At 40.5% G+C, this 13,925-nt stretch overlaps 1 protein-coding gene and 1 pseudogene across 5 annotated transcripts in view; both read left to right on the forward strand.

The window, feature by feature from the left end:
- The first annotated feature begins 228 nt into the window (after positions 1-228).
- LOC105989592 lies at positions 229-1,017 on the forward strand (annotated as a pseudogene).
- Positions 1,018-9,093: 8,076 nt separating this feature from the next.
- Cald1 (caldesmon 1) overlaps positions 9,094-13,925 on the forward strand; it is a 182,271-nt gene continuing 177,439 nt past the window's right edge. For all 5 annotated transcript variants that reach the window (XM_013021703.1, XM_013021710.1, XM_013021706.1 and 2 more), the window contains exon 1: positions 9,094-9,342. The gene's annotated coding sequence lies outside the window, so the exon portion shown is untranslated. The remainder of the gene's footprint in view (positions 9,343-13,925) is intronic.

Raw genomic sequence — 13,925 nt, forward strand, 5'->3', positions numbered from 1 at the left:
TACAGTTCCCTTTTGGCTGCATACTTACCAGCATCTGTTATCACTTGTTTTCTTGGTAATGGGGTGAGCCACCATAGCCAAGGAATGGAATCAGACAGATGCCTCTCAGTGGACAAACGGATCAAGAAAATGTGGTATATGTACACAGTGGAATTATACTCATCATTAGAAAAATGATACTATACCATTTGTGAAGAAATGGAGCCTTTTGGCTTTCTGACCAGCACCATGGTGGTCAGCAAGAACAAGTGCCTTACAAAAGGCAGCACAAAGGGAGCCAAGAAAAAAGTGGTTGATCCATTTTCTAAGAAAGATTGGTATGATGTGAAAGCACTGGCCATATGCAATATAAGAAGTATTGGGAAAACACTGGTCACAAGGACTCAAGGAAGCAAAATGCCTCTGATGGCCTCAAGGGTCGGGTGTTTGAAGTGAGCTTTGTTGATCTGCAGAATGATGTAGTCACATTTGGAAAATTCCAGCTAATTACTGAGGGTACTCAGGGCAAGAACTGATGACCAACTTCCATGGCATGGATCTCACCTGGGACAAAATGTGCTCCACAGTCAAAAAGTGGCAGACCATGACCGAAGCCCATGCTGATGTCAAGACTACAGGAGGTTATTTGCTTCATCTGTTCTATGTTGATTCTGGTTTTCCTAAAAAAAAACACACAACAGTAAGATGCACAGGCTTCCTGTGCTCAGCATCAGCAGGTCCGCCAGATCCAGAAGATGATGGAAATCAGGACCTGAGAAAATGCAGACAAATGACTTGAAAGAAGGAGTTAACAAATTGATTCCAGTCAGCATTGAGAAAGACAAAGAAATGGCTTGCCAGTCTATTTATCCACTTCATGAGATCTTTATTAGAAAAGTAAAAATCCTGAAGAAGCCCAAATTTGAATCGGGAAAATTCATTGCGCTTCATGGTGGAGGTGGTGGTTCTGGAAAATCTACTGGGGATGAGACTGGTGCTGCAGTCGAGTGAGCTGATGGTTATGAACCACCAGTCTAAGAATCTGTTTAAAGTTCAGAGTTTTAATAGTGACAAATCAAAAGCCTATTTGTGACAGAGAGAGAGAGAGAGACAGAGAGAGAGAGAGAGAGAGAGAGATGGAAAGACCTGGAAAACATTAAGTGAAGTGAGATGGGCCCAGAGAGACAAAGGATGCATGCTTTCCCTTATTTATGGAAGCTTGATTGAGCTTATAAACTTATAAGTAAATAGGTTGGGTGGTATGCAAGTGTATACAAATGTATTAACTGAAATATGGTAAAGTCAGAGGAGATCTCAAAGGGTGTAATTCCTTAGAAAAGAAAAATCAAAGATAAGCAACATAAAGAACCAAGAAGCAGTACTCGATGTGGGTAGGGTGGCTTCAGGGGAAAGGAGTAGATGAATGAAGAGGAGGAGAGGGGGAAATGCAGTAAAAAACTCAATATATCCTACAACATTGAGAAGAGTGAGGGAAGGAATGGGTAAGAGAGGGATGGGTGAGAAATGACGAAAGGAGTAACATTGATCAAGATACACTGAATTCATAAATGGCTTTGTTAAATGACAACTCCTTTGTACAACTACTTAAAGATAATACAACACATGCAAAACAGTTTTAAACAATGTATCTGCTTCTCCCTAGTTCTACATCCCCTCCTAGTTTTTCTTTATATTTATGGATTCGTTAACATATTTATTTGTTTCCTATCTTCAGAATGCACAAAGTTCAGACCCTGGCACACATTAAAGACTCAATATATCACTTGTTCCATGAATAAAACAATGAACGAATGACTTTGTTATCTTATTTATTTCCATGTTCCCAAATAACTCCCAGTTCTGTTATTTATTAAACTTTCAATAGTAGACATTATCTGTTTGATTCCAACTGTGCAAAGTGCAGATTTAGCACTGTTACCCACGGGAGCCCAGTGGACATGTTCTTGCTTGTTATCCTCTGAATCTAATTACATCATTGTTTGGGTTAAATCAATGATTATGACTATGTGGGTGTTTCTCATTGTTGAACTACAGTCCAATGACTACTTTTCCTTTGATGCCCAAATGTTTCGTCTTTGTTTAAATTATCGCGACCTCAAACTGTCATTGACTTTTTCTATCATGAGTGTTTCCCCCAAGAACCCATTATCCATCTACAGGACTTTTCCTTAAAACACTCTCCCGAAAGGCCCCTGCTCAGTGTCTATGCTTTCTCATCCAGCCACACAGGTATTGCTCTGAGATCTTTCTTTCCTCATCACCATACAGCTACTTTCCATTTATCTTCTGGGTTTGCACCCTTGATGCACCCTTGATTTCCTAACTCTGGTCTTCTTTCTTGATTTCTAGGTCAACTTTGTGTGTGTGTGTGTGTGTGTGTGTGTGTGTGTGTGTGTGTGTGTGTGTGTGTTGGTATATACTAACACTGGGGATTGAACTTAAAGCATCAAGCTACTGATTGGCTTTTTTCACTGAAGGTGGGTGTTCTACCACTTGAGCCACACATCCACTTTTGGCTTTTTGCTGGTTAACTGGATATAAGAGTCTCCTAGATTCATCTTCCCAAGCTGGCTTTGAACTGAGATTCTCAGATCTCAGCCTCCTGAGTAGCTAGGATTACAGGTGGTAGACACTAGCACTCAGCTCACACTTTGACATTTTTTCCTCTTTGGAGGGAGATAGAACATCAAGATCTTGATGACTTCTGAATGAAGTATGTTTGCCATAGTCTGCTTTCTCTTGATATATCGAGTACTTGAGATGGAGTCAATGACAAAGAACAGAGGTTTATTTACATCCCAGTTCTGGAGAAGGGCAAGTCCAAGAGCATGGCACTGGCATCTTCTGGTTAGAGCCTCCTGTGGTAGAGGGCATCACATAGCAAGACAGAGTAAGTGTGCCAGTTCTGTCTCTCTTCTTATAAGATCCACTAAGTCCACCAGGAGGTTACCTTCATGAGATCAAAACCTAGCTACCTGTCAACGTTCCCACCTAAGTCTGTTAGCACAGGAATTTGGGGAGTAAATATCCAACATATGAACTTTTAGAGGACCCATTCTAATCACAGCCATGTTTCTCTTTGCTGTGCTCTTCTATGGTCCTGGGTTAGAACTCAGGGCTTTGCACTTGCCAGACTCATATACTACCACTGACCTACAGCTCCAGCCACTCCAGTACAGTGGAATCTGGAAGCTGTGTCCCTTCATTTTAAGAAATCATATTTTATTATTTCTTTTTAAGAAGTCACTTCTATTTCTTCCACTCCTCTTTTTCAAGAATGCCAGGTGAGGAATAATTTTTACTAATTCTTTAATAGTTTTATTTTTCCTCACTTTTACTCTCTCATCTTTTGCTTCCATTTTTCTATAGTTTGTTTCTAAACTTTATCTTTCCTTCCTTCCTTTCTTTTTCTTTCCCTTCTTTCCTTCCTCTCTTACTTGCTCTCTGTTGTCTTTCTTTTACTCCTTCCTTCCTTCCTTCTTTCCCTCTTGGTTTGAGTATCTCTCAACCTTTTATGCTCAAGTGGCACATTACCACTTGAAGATACCTTCACTTCAAGCTTTATGTCTGTTAAATGGAAATAAGAGTCTCAATGTTTTTACTTGGGTTGGCTTCAAACTCTGATCCTCAGATCTTAGCCTTCAAAGTAGCTAGGATTACAGGTGTGAGCCACTGGTGTCTGGTTTCTTCTATTAAAATTTTATATAAAGTTATGTCATAATATTTTTATTCACCAAAGTTATTTCCTATTCTCTGGAAGTTCCATTTATTTTTGTAAATATATTTTTAGTTGACAATAATTGTGCATACAATATATGTATACAGATCAGGGTAATTATCGTAAGTATTACCTAATTGATCCTATATTTGTGCTGGGAATACTTGGTATTGCTTTCTATTTACTACTTTTTAAATGTTCATTTAATTGCTGTTAATCATAAATCTCTTGCTGATCCTACCATGCTATCGAACATTAGAAGTGACTTCCTACTCAATTACAGCCCTGTACACATTAACCATCTTCTCCACCTTTACCGCCCCATACCTTGGTAATCCTTATTCTGTTCTCAGCCTTGAATGAAAATATGCAATATTTGTCTTTCTGTACTTGATTTATTTCACTTAACAAAATATTCTCTAGCTCCGTTCATGTTGCTGCAAATGATAGGAATGTATTCCTTTTTGTGACTGTTACTCTATTGGGTATCTACCATATATATATATTTTTTTTTAATCCACCTATCAGTTAATGAATACTTGAGTTGGCTGTTTCTTACTTTTTGTGAAGAATGCTACACAAAATCCATGGGCATGTAGATGCTTCTTCAACATAATGATTTCAAATATATTCAGCACATACCCAGTGGTGGAACTGCTGCACCATGTGGCAATTGTGTCTCCTGCTTTGAGAATCTCCATTCCATTTTCCATATGGCTATGCTAATTTGCATTCCCAACAAGAGTGTATGAGGATTTCTGTTTTGTGTATCTTTTTGCCTGTCCTGGGGCTTGAACTCAGCATCTGGGAGCTGTCCCTGAGCCTCTTTGTGCTCAAAGCTGGAACTTGAGCCATAGCACCACTTCTGTTTTTTGTTTTTGTTGTTTTTTGTTTTTGGAGATAAGAGTCTCATGGGACTCTTCTGCCAGGCTTAGCTTTGAACTTCCGTCCTCAGATCTCAGCCTCTTGAATAGCTGAAATAACAGTCATGAGCCAGTAGCACCTAGCTCAAATTAATCATTAAAAAACAACCAACTATTCAATGTAGGAATTATAGTTTTCTCTCCCGAGTTCCTTTTATATGGCTTGCTCTATTCTCTGCCCCGAGAGCCCTCCCCTAGTGTAAGAGTGAGGGTTTGACCAGATGACTAGAAGCTGCTGCATGCCATTCGCTGAAGAGACTTCAACAGTAAGCCAGATGTTTCATTGGTCCCTCGAATGTATGTGCCTTCAGGTTTGGTTTGGTTTTTTTCTTCCAATGCCATGCCAGATTCCCTGGCATGGAGTCCTCCAATTTCCTGTCGGCAGAGGACAAATTCGACTATTGGGGGGGGGAGCGGGAATAGGAAGTGGGGGCTACAAGGGAAAGAGCCTGGAGATGCTTTAGTGTTACTGAGCTGACATTCCCTTTCATGTCTGGTTTCTAGGGGTAGCTTCTGGCCTGCTCAGGGCTTTGTCTGGCACCTCTGAGTCTAGTACTTATCTTCAGAGAATGTGTCTAGTTTTCTGTGTGGTTGAGTAAGGATATTCACCTGGTTAGGAGGAAGTTGTGTGAGTTTCTAATAGTTTCTTTTGTTTGTTTTTTACTGAGCTTTTAAACTAAATTTGTTTTCTGTTCACCTTCGGAGGCTCCCCAGGCTCGCAAACCCTGAGTTTTCCCTTGATTCAGAGGATTGACTTTGGCACCCTATTTGCTGTCTCCTCCAATCCTCAGGACCAGGTTGTAATTTCTCAGCTCTGTTAAGTCAATTAACCAACCAGCTGTCCATTTTCCATACTCTAAAATTTGGCTGACATCTGGACTCCTGTTAAGTCCTTTCCAGGACCCTGCCTTGTAGGATTTATTTATTATTTCCATTTCTTTGCTATCATTTTAGTGAGGTTTAGAGAAGAAACAGATGTAAATAAGTGCTTCTCATTCAATCAACCATGTATAACCATATCCTCAAATGTATCCATTTCTTCATTTGTAAGCTCCGTTTTTCTTAATGGTCTGTAACCTACAATGAAAATATCCATCCATATTTTTTTCTCATTATTTTCACGTCTCATTTTTCATGTATCCTTACTCTTTTAATGTTGGCTAAAATTTTTGAATCAAAATGATTGTTCAAATGCCCTGTGATTTTAATACCTCTTCTATTTTGAAAGTTCTCTATATCCTTGAATCTTCCTCGAGGCTTTCTATTTTATTTTGTTAATTTCTTTACCTAATCTTCTGCCAATAACACATACCTTGATTAGAATTGATTTATTAAAATCTCATTACCTATTCTGAGATCTATTATTTTGTCTAAATCAATGAATTATTTTACTTGTGAATTTAATTGATTAAAAACAAATGCATATATTACACTGAGGAGACTTTATATATTTACGATTTTGATGCTTACTGTTCACAAAAATGATAAATGACACCATTTATTTGGTCATTCATGACCTTAAATCAGTTTTAATAACTTTCTGGCACACATAGTAGTTGTTCTTGTCTTTTCATTGGTTATAATGGAGATGTTTAGCAAGTGTGTACGTGCATGCAACACACACACACACACACACACACACACACACACACAGGCACACTCATGCTTATTAGGTAGATATACCCTAGGATAAACAAGCTGTTCTTTATTTGGGATGATACAATTGGGAATGCCATAGGAATTTCCTATATAAACCCTGTATATTTTTAGCTCTATTTACAAATGGCCTCTGGAAAAAAATATTACAAAAGTAAAATTTCCCATGGTAGAAATTAGGCAGTGTGTGTGTGTGTGTGTGTGTGTGTGTGTGTGTGTGTGTGTTCCTTTTATTCCATTTCCTTTTAAAGTTCTTCTTTTTATTTTAAAGTAACAATACAGAAGTAAAAAAGAAATATGATACATAAAGTTTGTTAAACAATTCTTCCTTCACTACCACATTAAGTGTATTTTATTATTGTTGTTATTAAGTGGTTGTACAAACGTCTCCAATTCCATATGTTCGGTTATGAGTAAAATACATCTTGATCAGTGCCACCCCTTCCATCATTCTTCCCCATGTTCCCTTCTCCCATGTCTACCTTCAAGTTACAAGGTTCAATTTTTACATTATGTCCAATGAAAATGATAACTACATTTGCTCATCCACCCCCCTCCGTTTGTGTGCTTTCCCCTTGTTGCACATTAAGTGTATTTGTAATACATAAAATGAGATTTTCTGGTTGCCCATTTGCTATTCCCTGTATATGAAATATGAAGAACTTATCTAGGGAAACATACTTAAATTTTCCCCCCAAAATATTTAGCTGTTTATCTTCTAAAAACCATGCAAAACGCATGTCCCTTCCTTGTTTCCTGCTGATAATATTTCCCCCATTTGTAGCACAACTTTTCTTTCCTCTGGAAAGCTGGTACTTGTTTTATTCAGACGTTGCAAAATTGTGTTTCACTGCTGATAATGCAAAAAGCATTTCTCACACAAGTGGGGAGAATGTTTTTAGGAGCCAATACGAAATTGGACCTTTAAACAGACGTCCCTGAGTTATGAGTGACCATACCTAGAGGTCGAGTGCCAAGACCAGTCTGGACAGAGGTCATAGCTTTACAATGACATCCCTGATGGAGCTGTTTTCTGAACTCAGTGTCAGCCTCACAATTCCCTTAAGTCCAGCCATTTACCAGACTGAGAAGTATTATTCTGTTTTTACAACTTACCCAGTTATGGGATATTTTTCCCCCCAGCAGCAAAACTGTCTGTGTTCCAAAAGTTTATTTTCAAATCATTTATTTGAGATCAGAAAAACATTTTCCCATAGGAACAATTTTCTGAATGCTGTTGTTCCACACAGGCTTGGTGGAGCTACAGTGAGCTTGAAATGCACCATTGACCGTATTATTCCCACCAACCAATTATTTACTTTGCTGTTCTGGGAAAGTGTGTTCTGAGTTTGAACACAGGATGCCTGAATTGTAATTTTGCCTTTGCGTATAGCCTTTACTGGAGCCTTTATGTGCTATGCAGCCATAGTAGTTTGGAAAGAGGGGAGATGACAGAAAGTCCCTAAGGAAAAGATGAGTGTTAGAAAGTCAATCTAGATACTTTGGGGTATCTTGTGAATCCTGAAGGACTGAAAGATCCTCCCCCCTCAATGCCCATCCCCTCCCCCAGCTACCGTGTGGACCAGCTACTTCTCAAGTTTTCTCCAAGATGCACCCAAAACAGGGACTTTTCTCTAAATAGACGTCATTTCTAAGTCAGATCCCGAATAGAAGCTCTTTAGTAAAGCCTTAACATTTTGAAGCTCAATCTTCTGGATTTGAAATTAGTCAAATAAAAATGTCCTGGTTCACGATAAAACAGTGGACAAGCACAGAACAATAGTGAAACATAGATTTTTTTCCACCTGGCTCCAGGCCTGACAAATAGTAAATGCTCCAAAAAAATTAGTTAAAAAAATAATTTGAATGAATAACTGAATGAATTCTGGTACAAGACCACAATTGAATGCATGTGTGGGCTGGCTAGCTGCCTTCTAATTCACTATCTCCTTATTTCAGCCTCTGCTCCAGCCTACACTTTCACCCTGTAGTCCATAAGTGCCACTTGCATGAACTTGTATCTCTCAAGATATCAGCCCTAAAGTAGGAACCAGGTCTATTCACTCACTCTGTTGTGCATCAATTTCTAGCACATTCCTATCACCAACACTGAGGAAACCGAAGGAGGGTTGCAGTTGAGGTAGAAAGACCAATGAAGTTGTTCAAGTCTTCGGACTCTCTCTAACAGAGTGTCAGGCACTGCATATATTCTGGCTAATTTTTTTTTAAAAACACCATCTTTTTTTGGGAGGGGAGGGGTTCAGTTGTTTGTATAACCGATACAGACATATTTTAGGGAGCTGTGCCTCTTCTAGGCTAGAGTTTCTTCTGTGGACCTGGATCTTGTCCATTTCAGACTTTCAAACTGCATCAGGACTTAAATTCATTTTATACACTCAACTGCTTTGAAAAGAAATACATTATTAAAGCTCCCTCTACTAAAAATGGTTTCCCCGCCCCCCAGCCCCATAAACAAAACTAACTTCACTTTTCATTTCATGGACTGCATTTTCTTTCCTTCTTTTTTTTTTTTTAAAGCTTCATTTATGTTCTACAAGACAGCCTCTTGCTCTAAGATTAACATTTCTTATGATTGTTCCCGACCGTGGGTCCACTTCCAGAGGCCCTGCTAAGGATAACCAAAAAAGGGCATAGAGCTGGCTGGTTTTGGCAGCCTGCTTGAAGTTTCGGAGCTTTTTAGGTCTTGGTTTTTCTGGTGAGTGATTTCCTGAGCATGCCTAGGGAATGACAGGCATCTGCATAGACAGACTGCATCACCTTGGCTGGGGTGTCGTCATTGGCTGCCTATTAGAAAAACTACAGGACAATGCATACCACTGACTGCCTACGGTAAACAGAGAGGATATGTGTTCGCTTAGCATGGACTTCTGGGAGGAGCCAAGGAAGGGCGGTCTGCAGTTTTATTGAATAGAGCAGTGTGCATTAGGCTGCCTGGCTGCCTGCTTGCTCTCTTGCTGCTCTCTGGCTTCAAGGAATCAATCCTTCCTTTACGACATCGTCCTCTGAAGAATTTTAGCCTAGGAGGTAAGGTATGGGGGGGCCTTTCTTGTTTTCTCCTTAGAAGAAGCTGGGGGCATTGTGTAGATTTCAGTCAATATTCTTAGCCAATACAGTGAGAGATGAAAAGATTGTTGGAAGCAATAAATTCTGTAGCTTCCCAGAGCCATTCTGGGCTCACCCTTGACCTGCAGATGTTCCCAGAAAGTTAAAAAGGAAGAAATTTGGTTGAGATGAGAAGAGAGATCGTAAAGGGACTTGTACCCAGCAGAGCACTGGCAACTTTGCTGGGGATGGCCTTTTGTTTAGGAGGGTGATGTGGGATTGTACCTGGTATCCACAGGCCAGCTGTGCCAGTCATTTCCCCCCAGCTATTTCTTCTACATCTTTTATGGTCAGGCATTTAAGGAAGTTTTGCTTAAAAATAACAGCAACAGTTTTTCAGGTTGATGGGAAGGCAAAAAGTGATCTCTCTCTCTCTCTCTCTCTCCCTCCTTCCCTCCCTCCCTCTCTCCCCCCTCTCTCTTTCTTTCCTTCTTTCTTTCTCCTTCTTTCTCCAAAGGACATATTACTCTGCTAACTAGAATTTAAGAACCAGTCTTTTGAGCTGCAAGGGAATATAAACACTAGTACTGGTTGAGTTAATGTCACTGATCTGATATTTGTTAAGACAGAGATGCCCACTGTAATCTGTTTCCAATAAAGCCAAGTAACAAGAGATGGTGTGCACTTAGTGGTTGTATTTTTAGAAATCATAGCTAACTGCTTACCAAATGATTCCTTATTTTCTGTTTAAAAGTGTGCCTGGAAATTTGTTCTGGAAAGGAAGGAGACAGGTTTTCATTTCAAGATTGATGTATTTGGGCATCTTAAATGGAAGTATAAGCAGCTAGTTGGTAGTAATTTGTGATTCTTTCTAAAAAGAACTGATTAAGTGTGTGCGTGTGTGTGTGTGTGTGTGAGTGTGAGAGAGAGAGAGAGAGAGTGAGTGATTTTAGTGTTATGGCAATATATGGCCAAAAAAAAAAGTGGATCAGAACAAAGTGCTCGGTATTCAGCAATCCCTTCCATTAACAAGGCTATGCAGATGAACTTGTAAACTGAAACAGTAAAATCCTTGCAGTGTGTTTAGCAAAACAAGATAGGCATGGTTAGAACTTAACTGAAGACTGGATCCTATGAGGAAAATGATAGAGCTCTTTTTTTCTTTTCTTTTCTTTTTTTTTCAGCAATGTGAATATCTTTGCTACCCATTACAAACAATTGATTCAATCTGACTGTATTCCATGGAGGAGGGTGGGTTTGTGGCTGAGATTCACTACATCATTTTTTTCTCATTGTGTTTAGAAGTTTGGGGATAATATTCTGTGAATATCTCTGTCCTCTTCTAGAAGTGATATATGAGAACAGAACTCCCAGTGAATGTCTTTCCCTGGAACAGTTCTGAGTAAGTGTGAGAGAAAGGTTGCAGGCGAGAGCTATAGTTTGATTATTGTCTTTCCCACGAACAGATCAAGTTCCACACTATTTTCACAGTGGTTTTTTTTAAATGTCAATCAAAAAATGGAGAGCAATTTCTGTTTTGATTGTTCTCTAAATCATGTAGGGAATGCAGTTTGGAAGGAAATCTATAATCTTGGGATTTGAAGATAAATTCCATTTGGAAACCAGCATGTTTAAATGGCAACAACTTCAAACTTTCTCTGACCACTTTTCTCCCATCCCCCCCTCCCTGAGCTCCTCACCCCCAATGACCACAAAAACACATTTTTGAAATAGCACTCTAGGTGTCCTATAAATGTTTGGAGGGAAGGGATTTTAGTTCATATTAAACAGTTCTTCATGTTGCTTCCTTCCTGGTGAGTATTCATTAGAGCACATCTCCCCATATAAGAAGGTAAACGCAGCCCAAATGAAGCCACACCATGAGAATTTTCATTGTATTCAAATCATTGAAATATAAAGGCAAATTTGTGGATCAAAAAGTCATTAAACTGGGCGCCCGTGGCTCGCGCCTATAATCTAAACTATTCAGGAAGCTGAGATGTGAGAATCTCATTTCGAAGCCAGCCCAGGCAGGGAAGTCCCTGAGACTTTTCTCCAATTGACCACCTTTAAGAAGTCAGAAGCAGAACAGTGGCGCAAGAAGTGCTAGTCTTGAGTCAAAAGGCTCAGGGAGAACAGCCCAGGCTCTGAGTTCAAGCCCCAGAACTGTCCCCCAAACAAATAAAAAGTTAGTTTAAAAGAGTTGACATTTTTTTCTTAGCACTGGATTGATCCATTGGTAACGTATGGGGTTGTTTCTCTTTTTCAAAGCCAATAGGATGTGCAATTTACAAAATTCAGATAAGGCGAGTCTTAAGCAAATGTATAATTCTTGTATTATAGAGAGAACAAGGTTCAAACATCAACATAGGGGACTTAAATGAGAAGTCATGAAAGCATTTCCTGATGGTGGGGCTGTTAACAATTCAGATTGGTTTCTGTTGCTTGCCTAAGAGCTTCCTGCTCTCTGCAAACGGAATAGGCTGTCCTATGCTGTGTCCTGAAAGTCCAGAGTCTAGCCTGAGGATTCCTAGTTCTGATGAGTAAAATGCATCTTGAAGCTGGATGCCAGTAGCATATACTTACAATCCTCACTAATGAGGAAATTGGGATCTGAGGGTCAGAGTTCAAAGCCAGCCTGGGTAGGAAAGTCCATAGACTTTTGTTTCCAATTAACGACTAGAGAGAAAGAAGTAGAGCTGTGGCTGTAGAGTGTTATCTTTCAGCCAAAAAACTAAGGGATAGCACCCAGGCCCTGAGTTCAAGCCCCATTACTGGCACACACACGCGCGCGTGCACACACACACACACACACACACACACACACACACTGCAATACCTCTTGATAATCGTTTTCTTTAAAAAAAAAAAAAAGTCCTTTTCATTTTCATGGTAGCATGAAACATGGGCAGTGGGAGAGATTGGCTAGTTTCACATATTGATGAGGCCACGGGTATCAGGGATGGGGACAGAGAAAATGCTGATGAAGCAGACCACAAATCACATGATAGGACAAAGAAGGACATTAGAAGGATGTTGCCAAAGATCTTTCAGAATTCAAAAGAGGTTTTCTGGGTGAAGCTCTTTTAGGGCCCCAACATAAAGTCATTATTTTCTTTCATTGAAAAATCCTTCACCTGTCAAGCTATTCCAGATGCTCACAAGTTGGGAATAGCTCAGCAACTTAAACAAGATACTCTTAGCTCAGGCTTAACAGGCCTCAGATCTAGTCGTGATTCCTCTGCTTAAATAATCCTGCTCTTTGAGGAAGTCAACTGTTGGCTTCACCTGTGGGTAGGAAATCTATTCCCCTCGCTTTGTGGGCTACATAGTCCACACTGGTTTCAATCTGAGGCTCCGTCCATTATACACATGCTTGGTGAGCCACTTCTTACCTACTGTTCCTAATTATCTCATTCCTATTTGAGGGCCCTTGAGTGCTACCTCCTGGTTCCAAATTCTTTCTAGAAACCTGAGCCCAGAATAGAAATACAGACCTATCCCAGTGTTTGGCTTTGATGATCAGAACACACAAAGTATTAGGTAGCAGAAGAAGATGGGCCCCCAGTGCTACAAGGCAAACTCCAGGAACCAAGAAACCTGAAGATTCCAGGTGAACAGAAGGCCAATGACAAAGTGCTGACAACAGAAAGGGCTTAGCAAATGAGGCAGCTCCTCCGCCTCCAGCCCAAAGCATGGAATGAATCCCAGCATTTCAAGCCTGGGCCTGGTAGGGAGGAGGAAGTAATCAGGAGCACCTGGCTGTGGTTCCTGTTGGTATTGAGACCAGACTGCTCCAGGGAGCTTGCCTCTCAGCTGTAGTATTCCCAACTGAGTCCTGGTTCCTGGTGGTATCCCTAACTTCCTTACTCCAGTCCTCCAATCCACTGGCTCCCATCCTAAAGCCAAGGGCAGAGTTTTCCTGGCCCAGCATTGGAAATGCACAGGAACCCAGCCCTAGGATTCAGCTCAGACATTGTGAAAGTACATTTTAGGTAGGTGAATGCCACCTCCTCCCCCACCCCCGGTTTTTGTTTTTTTTTCAGGCAGAGGGAGAAAAGTAAAGGACAGGCAGAGTTGGGGTGGGGAGTGCTTTCTGCAATAAGGAGCCATTTTGATTTTGCTTCTGCTCCTCAAACTTACACCATTGGTTCTTGATGGGCAGGGCTGTGAGAGGCGGGGGGAGGGGTGGTGGTAAGAAGTGATGCTTTTTCTGTCTGCTCTGTGACTCTTCCTGGTGTTGTATTGTTGTCGTGGAGCCCTTTGAGAATCGGCTAAAAATTTTGACTCCTTGTGCCTTTTATAAACAAATGAGCTTAATGACAAGTGAGGGACCCTTGGAACTGAGGGAGATAAAGATGATGGGTAGTTCTGGATCTCCATGGTAAACAAGCATGGATGGGTATGATCAGAACACAGGGGCAGGGTCCTCTTCATTGTTCTTATGACTATTATCTTGAGATAAGGCCCTACTATGGAGCACAGGCTAGCCTCAACCTTCATGCTTCTCCTGCCTTCGCTTCCACCCATTGTTGGGATCTCAGGCATATACCACCACTCCCGGC

Source organism: Dipodomys ordii, unplaced genomic scaffold (genome assembly GCF_000151885.1).
Source record: "Dipodomys ordii isolate 6190 unplaced genomic scaffold, Dord_2.0 Scaffold56, whole genome shotgun sequence".
NCBI lineage: Eukaryota > Metazoa > Chordata > Mammalia > Rodentia > Heteromyidae > Dipodomys > Dipodomys ordii.